Raw genomic sequence first — 10,306 nt, forward strand, 5'->3', positions numbered from 1 at the left:
AAAACCGCGTCAACTAATTTGGATAGGAGGGTTTTTTTTTTTGCGGGAATAGCTAATGCAATGTGTATTCCCTTTGTTTCTAAGGCGCCTTGGGCGATGCCGCCTGATGAAGAGAATGACCTGACCAACCAAGAAGCGACGCTTGGCCTGGCTTGTTTTGTAAGCTGACGATCTCAAGCTGGTATCCCGGCATGTGCGACTGTTTCATAATTAAAAGCTAAAGTCGGCATCTAATATAAACAGAAGCTGCTTCATCAGAGCGTGTAGGGGTGATCACACGTAGAAGTCAAAAGTCGGCATCACGAATCTTAAAGGCCAAGCATGAGAATGAGAATGAGATGAGCACAAATCTCAATCTGCATCCTAAGTATCTACTCAAGCGTACGTTGTTTCCTAGACTAGTCAACCACTCATTCCGCCTGAAACAAGCAATCCATGCAATAGCATGGTTTAGACCAGTACGTATTTCGCCCTTTTAACTCGCTCTTCTCCTAATGGATGCATTGGACTTGGAGGAGGCAGCAGAGCGGAGAGGCAGTGCTGTGTTGAACTCAACTGTTTAACGTCGTCGTGTTGCTCGATACGTGGGCAATAGCATTGGACTTTGCTATTTCGTAATAGGCCGGCCCATCCCACACGACGTGGGCGAGCGCCCGGTCCGCCTCCGCCTCGCAGGAGGCGAGACATAAACGTGCCCGATTATCCTTCGTCTCTCTACCCGTCGCAGACTCGCAGCCGGAAAATTGCCCCGATCTTTATTTCACGCTCCTCGGCGGCGAAGCTCCTGTCGCCAGAGACATGGACGAACACGTCGCGCAGAGCAAGGCCAGGCCCCACGCCGGCTTGTGCTTCGCCCCCATCCCCATGAACGCCGATCCAACAGACGAGGAGAAGAGCGAGATCTAGATATGGTAATGAGGGATTGGGCTAAAACTTTTGAAAAGGAGGAAAGGGGTTTAGTTTGGATAGGTATTTCAGCTATTTGTTGGACTATCTGGAAATTGAGAAACAATGTTGTTTTTGATAATAAAAGGGTAAATGATCCCTGTGTGCCTGTCAACTTGTTACTTAAAAACTTACATGATTGGAATTTTTTTGCAAAAAAACCCCGTAAGAAATAAAATAATGGAGGCTGGACTAAGGCAGATCGTTGTAGTGGCTGAAGAAGTGTTTCGAGCAGCACACGGGGGGCGACTGGAGACTAGAAGGATCATGGGGTGAAAGCTTCAGAAGTCTCTCTGGACCGGTGACGCTGCGAAGAACTCTACCGCTTCAAGCCCCACACTGTTTTTCCGCTTTTTGTTTTGGTCCTTCGGAGAAGACCTGTGTATGAGACTGCTCTGTTATCGCTTCTTAGTTTCTGTTCTAGACTTTTAAAACTTTGTAATGCTGGTGCTGGGACCAGATTTGAGCCCAGGCCTTAGGTTTCCCCTTTGGGGAGTTCTGCACTGTTTTGAGGACTTGTGGGCAGAGGAAGGGATGGCTTTCCTCCTACCTCAATACAGTGCTGACAGGGACCCAGGGAGGAGACAACTTTGTTTCCTTGCTCAAATTTCTGCTAGTTGTATAACTTGGTGATTTCTTTTAATGAAAATCGGAGAGGAAGCTCTCTTTTATCAAAAAAAAAAAAAACAGACGAGGAGAAGATGGAGGCCATCTCTCTCGCCGTTCGGAGCGGGACAAAGGCCGGCATGGAGATGGAGGTCGAGCAGATCCTCTCCTTCGCCACAAACTATGTGAACAACAACGCCGATTTGGCCTGCCATGTCCTCATGCAGAACAGGATACCAGCCGACGCTGTTCTCGAGGCGGCCATGAAAACATGGCTAATGGCAAGAGAGAAGGTGTATGCTACCCTGCTGGAGCAGCTACTCGCCTCCTTCGCTAATCCATTGGAGGACACCCAGCTGAGGGAGTGGGAGTGCCCCCCCAAACCCCAATATTCTGTCACCGAGAAGAGAGGCGGTCGAAGACAGGACCCCAAATGCCCCTTCTTTCTCATCAATGTGAAGGTGTCGGCCAAGACGGCGCAGATATCGTGGTCGATGAAGAAGCATCCCCGCTTCCCCCGGGAGCGAGCGATGCACGATGCTTTACGTGTCGCACGCCTGGGCACAGGAACTCAGGGATTTCATGTAGAGCAGGCAGGGGAAGGCGGGCAGCCAGGTGCCCTCTCCTACTTCATGGATGCCACATACAGTGGGTGGCCGCGGCCCAAGGAGGGTATCTTCGAGGAAGGCTCTTCTGTGCCTCTCAGGGATGTCGCTGCTATCAAGAGGTTGCCTGGTGGTGAGGGGATTTCTGTCATGTCCTATGTTCATGGACTTGGTGTTAAGCTTGATGACATCCTCTTTGTGTTGCACGTCCCGGCCGTCTGCCGCAATGCCCCTGAGATTTACCGAGCAGTACTTCCATGTCTCTGAAAACTTCGAGGAGATTCCACTGTACGCCCCGGCTGGTCTTGATTTCATAGACATCAATGTCCCCGTCAAGAATCTGATCAACAAACTTTACCAGCTGTATTTACAGGAGGAGCAAGACAAAAATATTGAGCGTGAGAAACATGATCACCAGGGGAGTGAGGAGCTGGTGTGCAGCCCAGAGGAGTTCATGCTCCAAAGACATGAGCAAGAGGGGGAGAAGCTGGAGCGCCTGCGGAGGAGAAGGGAGGACAGCAAAAAACATAGAGATCTACGCAAAGAAATGAAGGAGGCTGTTCATCGGATGAATGGTACAGCAAGGACTTCAGAAGAAGAAGAAGAGCAGCATGAGGAGGAGTATGACCCAATGCTTCTGCCGTACCTGTTTCAGGAAGAATGTGGTCTGGTGAAACCATTGGAAGAGCTGTGCCAAAATGAGAAGAGCCACGATGGATCCCTTGTGGAAGTTAGAGCAACTCCCAAAGTGAGAAGAGCCACGATGGATCCCTTGTGAAAGTTAGAGCAACTCCAACGGGCCGACCCAAACGAACGGCAATTTCGTCAGTTTTCTGTCCGTTTGGGTCGGCCGCCCGCCCTGCGTCAGTCTTTTTTTAGATTTGGATCGGCAGCGCTCAACGCGCCGACCCATATATGCCGGTCGCCCAATATTTACATTGATTTGCATTCAAACATATTGTCAAATAACATAGTTTTACCGAATAAAAATATTATAGTTTTACAAGCCGGATACAAATAAAAATGTTTCACATAATTTTGCAATGGTAGGCGATGCCCGCTCTCTCGGTTGTGATTCAACGCCGGAAGGCGGCCAAGAATAGAGCCACGAAACAACGGCCGCTGGATGTTGAGGTGGTGATGGGTCAACACGGCAGCCAATATCTCCTCCTCGTCGTCGGACGACGAATCGTCGAAGTCGCAAAGGAAATTGTGGAAAAAGAGCTCATCGGCGGAGTCCATTTTCGTACCTTGGCAAACTGTCGAACAATTTGCGGGCGTCGAAGAAGGAGACGGCCGGCGAGGGGAGTCGCGGCGCGCACAGACTAGCTAGCTGCCCTGTTGACGTCCGATGAGTGGGCCGGCGTCCGACGAGCGTGCCGGTGAGGATCTGGCCGGGGCGGCGAGGCAGCCTCTTGGTCGCGGGCGGCTGTGCGGTTGTGCGAGCGGCGGTGGAAAACAATTTGCTTCCCGGCGGCAAGACGGCGGTGGCGGGGCGACGGGGGGAGTGAGCGGTGTAGCTGGACGGATATGGAGGCAGCGGCAGCTGGCAGAGTCGCTAGCAAAAAAGGGTGGCGGCGTCGGCGACGAAGGAGGCAGGCGAGGGTTGCTGTTGGCTGGGGAGTGAAGGGAGGCCAATGAGCCACCGACCAGCGGGTCCGGGAAGAGGAAAAGGCGAGCATGCACGCATCCGTCGTGTGTCCGCGCAGACGCAAATCCGCCTAAAAAATGGACCGGAAATGGGTCGCTCGCGGACGAAAGCGGACGCGCGTTCGTTTGGGTCGGCGCGTTGGGCCGATTTTTCTGTCCGCGCCGATCCAAATGAACGGCGGCGGACGAAATGGGTCGTCCCATTGGAGTTGCTCTTATGGAGCAGGAAGTTAGCTCTTAAGTTGCAGGCTTAGCACGATTGATGATTTAGTTATGTAAAATTATGGCTTGTATTGTACTGCATAGAATTATTGGATGCATTAGGGAAATTACATGCTGATTTACATATTACTCCCTCCGTTTTCAAATATTTGTCTTTCTCATGAATGCAGGTGCTGGTCTCTCCCTCACCCGCCCCCGCGTCGCTCCCTCGCCTCGCGCGGGGAAGGTGGCGCGGCGCCGGGGAAGGTGGCGGCGAGGTTTGCCGCTCTCGCCTCGCGCGGAGGGCATGGTGTGCCGGGGTGGCGGCCCCCGGTCAAGGTGGGCAGCGCTGTTCCCTGCGGCGGACGGCGGCTGCGGGTGCTCGGCTGGGATCCTCGGCTTGCTTGGGCGGCGAGGCCCCGGTGGATGGAGCTCACGGTGGCCGGATTTCCTTCGTCGGTCGGCCTCCAGATCTGAATCGACCAGCTCCAACTCCACCCTCCTCTCCTTCTCCCGTTCGATCTCAGCTCCGGTGCGGCCCTGCTCGCCGGATCCGGTGGTTGGCGGTGTTTTGGCGGTGGGGCTCCTGGGACCAGGGGAAACCCTTGGCCGCCGGCGACGGCCACAACGACGACGATGCCGCGGCGTCGAACTACTTCTTGGAGGCTTCGTTGAGGTATCCCACCCCCCACCCATCCGCCCCTGCATCTAGGTGAAAACCTTGGTCCTGCTTCGGGACAACGGCGGCGCTACGGCACCGTTCCCCTTCCTGAAGGCGTCGTCCTTGGACTGCGGGGTGGATGTCGAATTTGGATGTATTGGTGGCTGCAGTGGCGGCATTGCTCTTCATCAACCTCTCGCCGTGTCGATTTGGTTCGCGTTCCTATCCTGCAGTGCGCGTCTCCTCCGTGGCTGTGCCATGGCAACTGAAGTTTCTTGTGGAGCACAATATGATCTGTTGCAGACCCTCCCATGGTACACCTGGTTGCCGTTTGTGAATTCGGGTTTTTGAGGAACCATTTCGCCTGCCGACGACGAGAAGGTTGTGGCCTCCTACGGCGACGAAGACGGATTTCATTATGCCCAGGTTGTTCATCATGCTGGAGTGGACTTGGGCCTTCTCCTTTCACATTGTTGCTTTCCACAAGTTCGATGTTTGTCCAGTGCTGGTTGCTTCGGTGGACGAAGACCTTGACTGATCAAGCTTAGTTCTTCAGTTTCATCTTGGTAGCTGCTTGTGTAGTCTTAGGTTTGTGCACTGTCCTGTTTTGCACCTTGTATCGACCGCCTGAGGTTGTTCTGCCTCAGTGTCTTCCTTTTTTTTTTCTTTTTCATGTTGCATGTATGTGGTTGATCGATGTAATCCTGGTCGGTTGATGGCTTTGTTAATTCAAAGCCGGGCTAGGTTCAAGCCTTGTCTCGGGCTCGGCCGATGCCTTTCCTCTAAAAATATTTGTCTTTGTAGATTTCAACAAGTGACTACATACGAAGTAAAATGAGTGAATCTACACTTTAAAATATGTCTATATACATTCACATGTGATAGTTCATTTAAATCTCTAAAAAGACAAATATTTAGAAACAGAGGGAGTAGATACTAGTAAAAACTATCTGGATTACACCCAAATTAGAAATTATTGTACTTATTATAGAACAGCTCCCGAATGCCCCTACACCCTCATAAACAGTAAATTCATATAAAATTAAAAAAATCAAAAAAATCTGAAACTTTCAGGGCTCAAAGATTATCAAAGGTTTGATGTTCCTGCAAAGTTTTAGCAACAAATAACCTTCGTGGAGCCCTCATAAAAAATCACTGCTAAAAAATGTACATAAACTTTGAAACACAGTTTTGTTTTTTTATTTGAGTGCTCTTCAAATGTTATTTTTAGCTAAAACTTTACAAGATTATCAAAAGTTTCATGATGTTCAATGTCCTAAAGTTTCAGATTTTTTTTTTGAATTTGTTTTGAATCTACTGTTCATTGAGGGTATAGGGGCACCCGTGTCCAGTCCAGATCAACCAGACGTAGATGGAATTGACGAGGAGGTGGATTTTTTAATACTCCAAAAAGAACCACAGAATTGAGAATACCATGGCTTACAGAGTGAAAGTGTGCCTTGAGCTGGTATTTCTTGTAAGCAAGCTCTTTTACGGTGATTTGCGAGTTATAATATGTAATTTCATGTAACTCTCCCTTTGATTATTTTCCACCCTTGATTTTAACATGTTAATTAAAAATATTATGTTTAATCAACAAGGGCATTATAGTCCTGGTTTTTTTTTCTGAAACTTTGTCAATTCGCTTCACCAATCCCTCACATCTCGTCCAACCCATCTCACGAGAGGAAGGCGCCGCCGCGAGGACTTGGGAGACGGCGCCGCCGCCGCGAGGTCCTGGAGGCGAACCCCCGAGCATGGTCGTAGTGGCGCTTCCCCATGGTCAGTTTCATGCATGCTTCCGATGCATGTTTTTTTAGATTTGGAATAGAAACCAAAGAATATGGAGGAAGCACAAAAAGCTGTTAAACCTGGCGTAATTTGTGGGGGTGGAACTGCATGCGAACTGCCTACCATGCCCTTGTTGTATTATCCCATTGTACGCACTCAATTAGCCAACGGAAGGAGCTAATCTTGGGCGGCCTTAAACTTCAGATCCAGTTGATCTTGCTTTCTATCCCACGGGATAGCTGATGCCTAGTGCCCTGATGACATATCTATCCTTTCACAAATTAATTGGTCCCACCTAAATTGTAACGGTCCGACAATTAAATGTAATTTCTCGCAATTTTAATCTCGCAACTCCTCGTAACTTGTATTTTTTCCACCGTCAGATCAGGGTGGATGGACGGCTCCTAAAATCGTCAATCATCATAACAGTTGTATTATTTTAAACTATGTTTTTTCAGGAATCATAATATGTTAGAAAACTTCAAAAATACTTTGCATCAGGGCGAGCCCACGTCGTGCCAGCAGGTAGCACAGGACACCGGGTAAAAAAATGTCTTACCTTATAACTATAGAGCCCACGTACACTGGGACACCCCTAATTTTTCTAGGGGGACACCCGTACAACGAGGCTCCATCCAGCACAACGCAAGTGCAGCCTGGCGCGTGACGAAGGCCCAGTCCAACTTGTAGATCGATGCATGCAGTAGATTGATTGATCAATTGATCGATGCGTGCCTTCCTGTTCGTCTGCTCCACGCTGCGCTTTGTGCCCTCGAGGCCTTGACCTTTCGCTTTCGTCCGTATCCCCCCGTATGCCGTACTCGCCGCCTATCACCATATCACGGCAAGTCATCGAACCAGTGAAGAAAAGAAGGAACAGGTAGGCTGCATCAGTCCCCAAACCCAATGCGGCGTGCCTCAGCCTCGATTGCATATCCAGTTCTAATTATTGATTTTTTTCTCTAACCCTAGGGAATTAGGGCTACTGAATAAGACTAGAGATTTTGATTGTATTGGATAATTGGACTGCTTTAAATAATTGTGCACCGAGTGGAGACCAATATTGCAACACTCTAGGACGCCAGCACAATATCAAGTAATTTTTATGTTACATTCAAGTATTCTGTGTACACATGATTCATGGTTATTTTCTTCCTTGCAAATTTTATAATTATCTGAATAAATTACAAATTTTATAATTATCTGAATAAATTTCAGGTGAAGCTCGGTTTATGGAAAGTTTCTAAAAAAGAGGAGAACCTCAGTGCAAGATGAAAATGTTGGTCCGTCACACGAACATAATCAGAATGATGTCTCTGTCCCGCCACCATCAGAAGGACAAAGTAATGCCTCACCGCATGAACAGATTGATGTCCCGGCCCCACCATCACCACATGGACAAAATGATGCCTCCAGATATGGAGTTCTGCCAATAATACAAGGAGTTCATTTCAAGCTGAAGAAGAGATCAATTGGGAAGAAGAAACTAGATTTGATCGAGGTAAAAGGAGAAGCATTTATGAGTACCATCCAAATCAGCAAGATTTGGTAAGAAGGAAATATTTGGCCAATGGGCCTTTCAACCTCGTACTTATTCTTAAGTGGATTGTTTTAATGATGCTATTGATTAGTTGCTTCAAGAACTTGATAATAGCTTCACGGAGAAAAATTCTGAACTGCTTGTTTGCTCGGCGACTTTGAGCCCAAATGAATTATTTCGTGATTTCAACATAGTGCATTTGATGAGTCTTGCTAAATTTTATCCAAAAGATTTTGATGATGGAGAACTTAGGGACCTTAGACAAAACCTTCATCTTGACATTGTTGTGCCCAAGCAGATGATCGCTCCTCTGGTTTAAGTAATATTTGTGAGCTCTCTCAAAAAATGGAGACAAGAAAACATATTGTCTATCCCTTGGTTTATCGGACTTTTTATTGCACAACTGTTATTAATATGCTACTAAGTGGTTTTGTTTCTTTTGATTTGTAGGCAATCAAGATCTAGTGTTGCATTTTCTTGTGGTCATCGGTCATACTTTATTCATAATTTGGACACTTTGGTTCTTCTTCAATGTTCAATTTCCTACTATCAACTAATATTTCAAGTGAAACTCTTTATTTTGGATCTCTGGTAAGCATATTCAACGTTATATTGTATTCTTGGTATATTGTATTATTATAAGTGTGTTACTTTTATCTATATAATTGCTTGATATCGACATATATGTGATAGAGATGAGACCCCGGGTTATTTTTGTCCTGGGTCCGCCGCTGATCTCGTCCAACCCATCTCACGAGAGGAAGGCGCCGCCGCGAGGACCTGGGAGACGGCGCCGCCGCCGCGAGGTCCTGGAGGCGAACCCCCGGGCATGGTCGTAGTGGCGCTTCCCCATGGTCAGTATCATGCACGCTTCCGGTGCATGTTTTTTAAGATTTGGAATAGAAACCAAAGAATATAGAGGAAGCACAAAAAGCTGTTAAACCTGGCGTAATTTGTGGGGGTGGACCTGCATGCGAACTGCCTACCATGCCCTCGTTGTATTATCCCATTGTACGCACTCAATTAGCCAACGGAAGGAGCTAATCTTGGGCGGCCTTAAACTTCAGATCCAGTTAATCTTGCTTTCTATCCTCCGGGATAGCTGATGCCTAGTGCCCTGATGACAGATCTATCCTTTCACAAATTAATTGGTCCCACCTAAATTTTGTAACGGTCCCACAATTAAATGTAATTTCTCGCAATTTTAATCTCGCAACTCCTCGTAACTTGTATTTTGCCACCGTCAGATCAAGGTGGATGGACGGCTCCTAAAATCGTCAATCACCATAACAGTTGTATTATTTTAGACTATGTTTTTTCAGGAATCATAATATGTTAGAAAACATCAAAAATACTTTGCATCCTAAAAAGAACATGGTTGCTTATTGTGAGCTTGTGATCTGTGCCTTTTTTCACTGTTTCTTGGTTTTTTTTCCAGTTTGGAGTCCATAGTAATTATAAGTTACATTTAAACCCTGGCCTGTAAGTGATTTAAATTGCTGTGGGCAGATATGATCTGCTGAACCTCGGTGGAGGTGGAAGTGAGGCAAGGGGGGCGAGGGAACCATCCCTGGCCTCAGTGTATTTGATCATAAAGGTGCATTGTTAATCTCATTCTAACTTATTTGATATTTAATTCATCCTTACATAAATTTAATAACTTACTATTTTGGTAGCTGGGGCTTATTCACTGCCCTATCTATTGTTTTTCCACTTGAGAATGAATTTATATTTCGTAGATGCAATGTTAAAGATGTTTGTTTGCAATCAGTGAATCCCATGCTAAACATTAGAAATTACACAAAGTTGACATTAAAAAATATATATACTATAAGAGTTGAAACTGTAGTGCTCCATGTGTTAGCCCCTTGCTTTGAATCAAACGTCATGCATCAAACCACCTCATTTTTTCGATAAAGGACAACTTTATTATCTCAAGATGTAGCACCAAACGGATACAAAGCGTAACACCCGGCCATTGTATAACTAAGATGCACACAGCCAAATCTATAAGTATGATAAAAAATCATGAAATAAAAATTGACAAATCGGCAACAATAGAGTCCTTTAGACCGACACTATGCCTATGTTGAAGGGGTGGTGGATCGATCTGTAGGTTATGCTGCCACCTATGTTGAAAAAACCCTCCGTAACCACCTGCTCCAATCACGTACACACCGCCATGAACAGCGGTTGGTACTTTGGCCGTTGTAGCATAGACCACATATGTAGCGAGTGCGTACACCGAAAAATAACCTGTATAGAAAAAACATTTTTGTCATTAAAAACCAAATCATTTCTACATAG

General features: G+C 46.9%; 1 pseudogene; it reads left to right on the forward strand.

The window, feature by feature from the left end:
- The first annotated feature begins 1,691 nt into the window (after positions 1-1,691).
- Positions 1,692-2,934, forward strand: LOC147960434 (uncharacterized; annotated as a pseudogene).
- Positions 2,935-10,306: the final 7,372 nt, after the last annotated feature.

Source organism: Triticum urartu, chromosome 7A, assembly GCF_056163025.1.
Source record: "Triticum urartu cultivar PI428250 chromosome 7A, HENAU_Tu73, whole genome shotgun sequence".
NCBI lineage: Eukaryota > Viridiplantae > Streptophyta > Magnoliopsida > Poales > Poaceae > Triticum > Triticum urartu.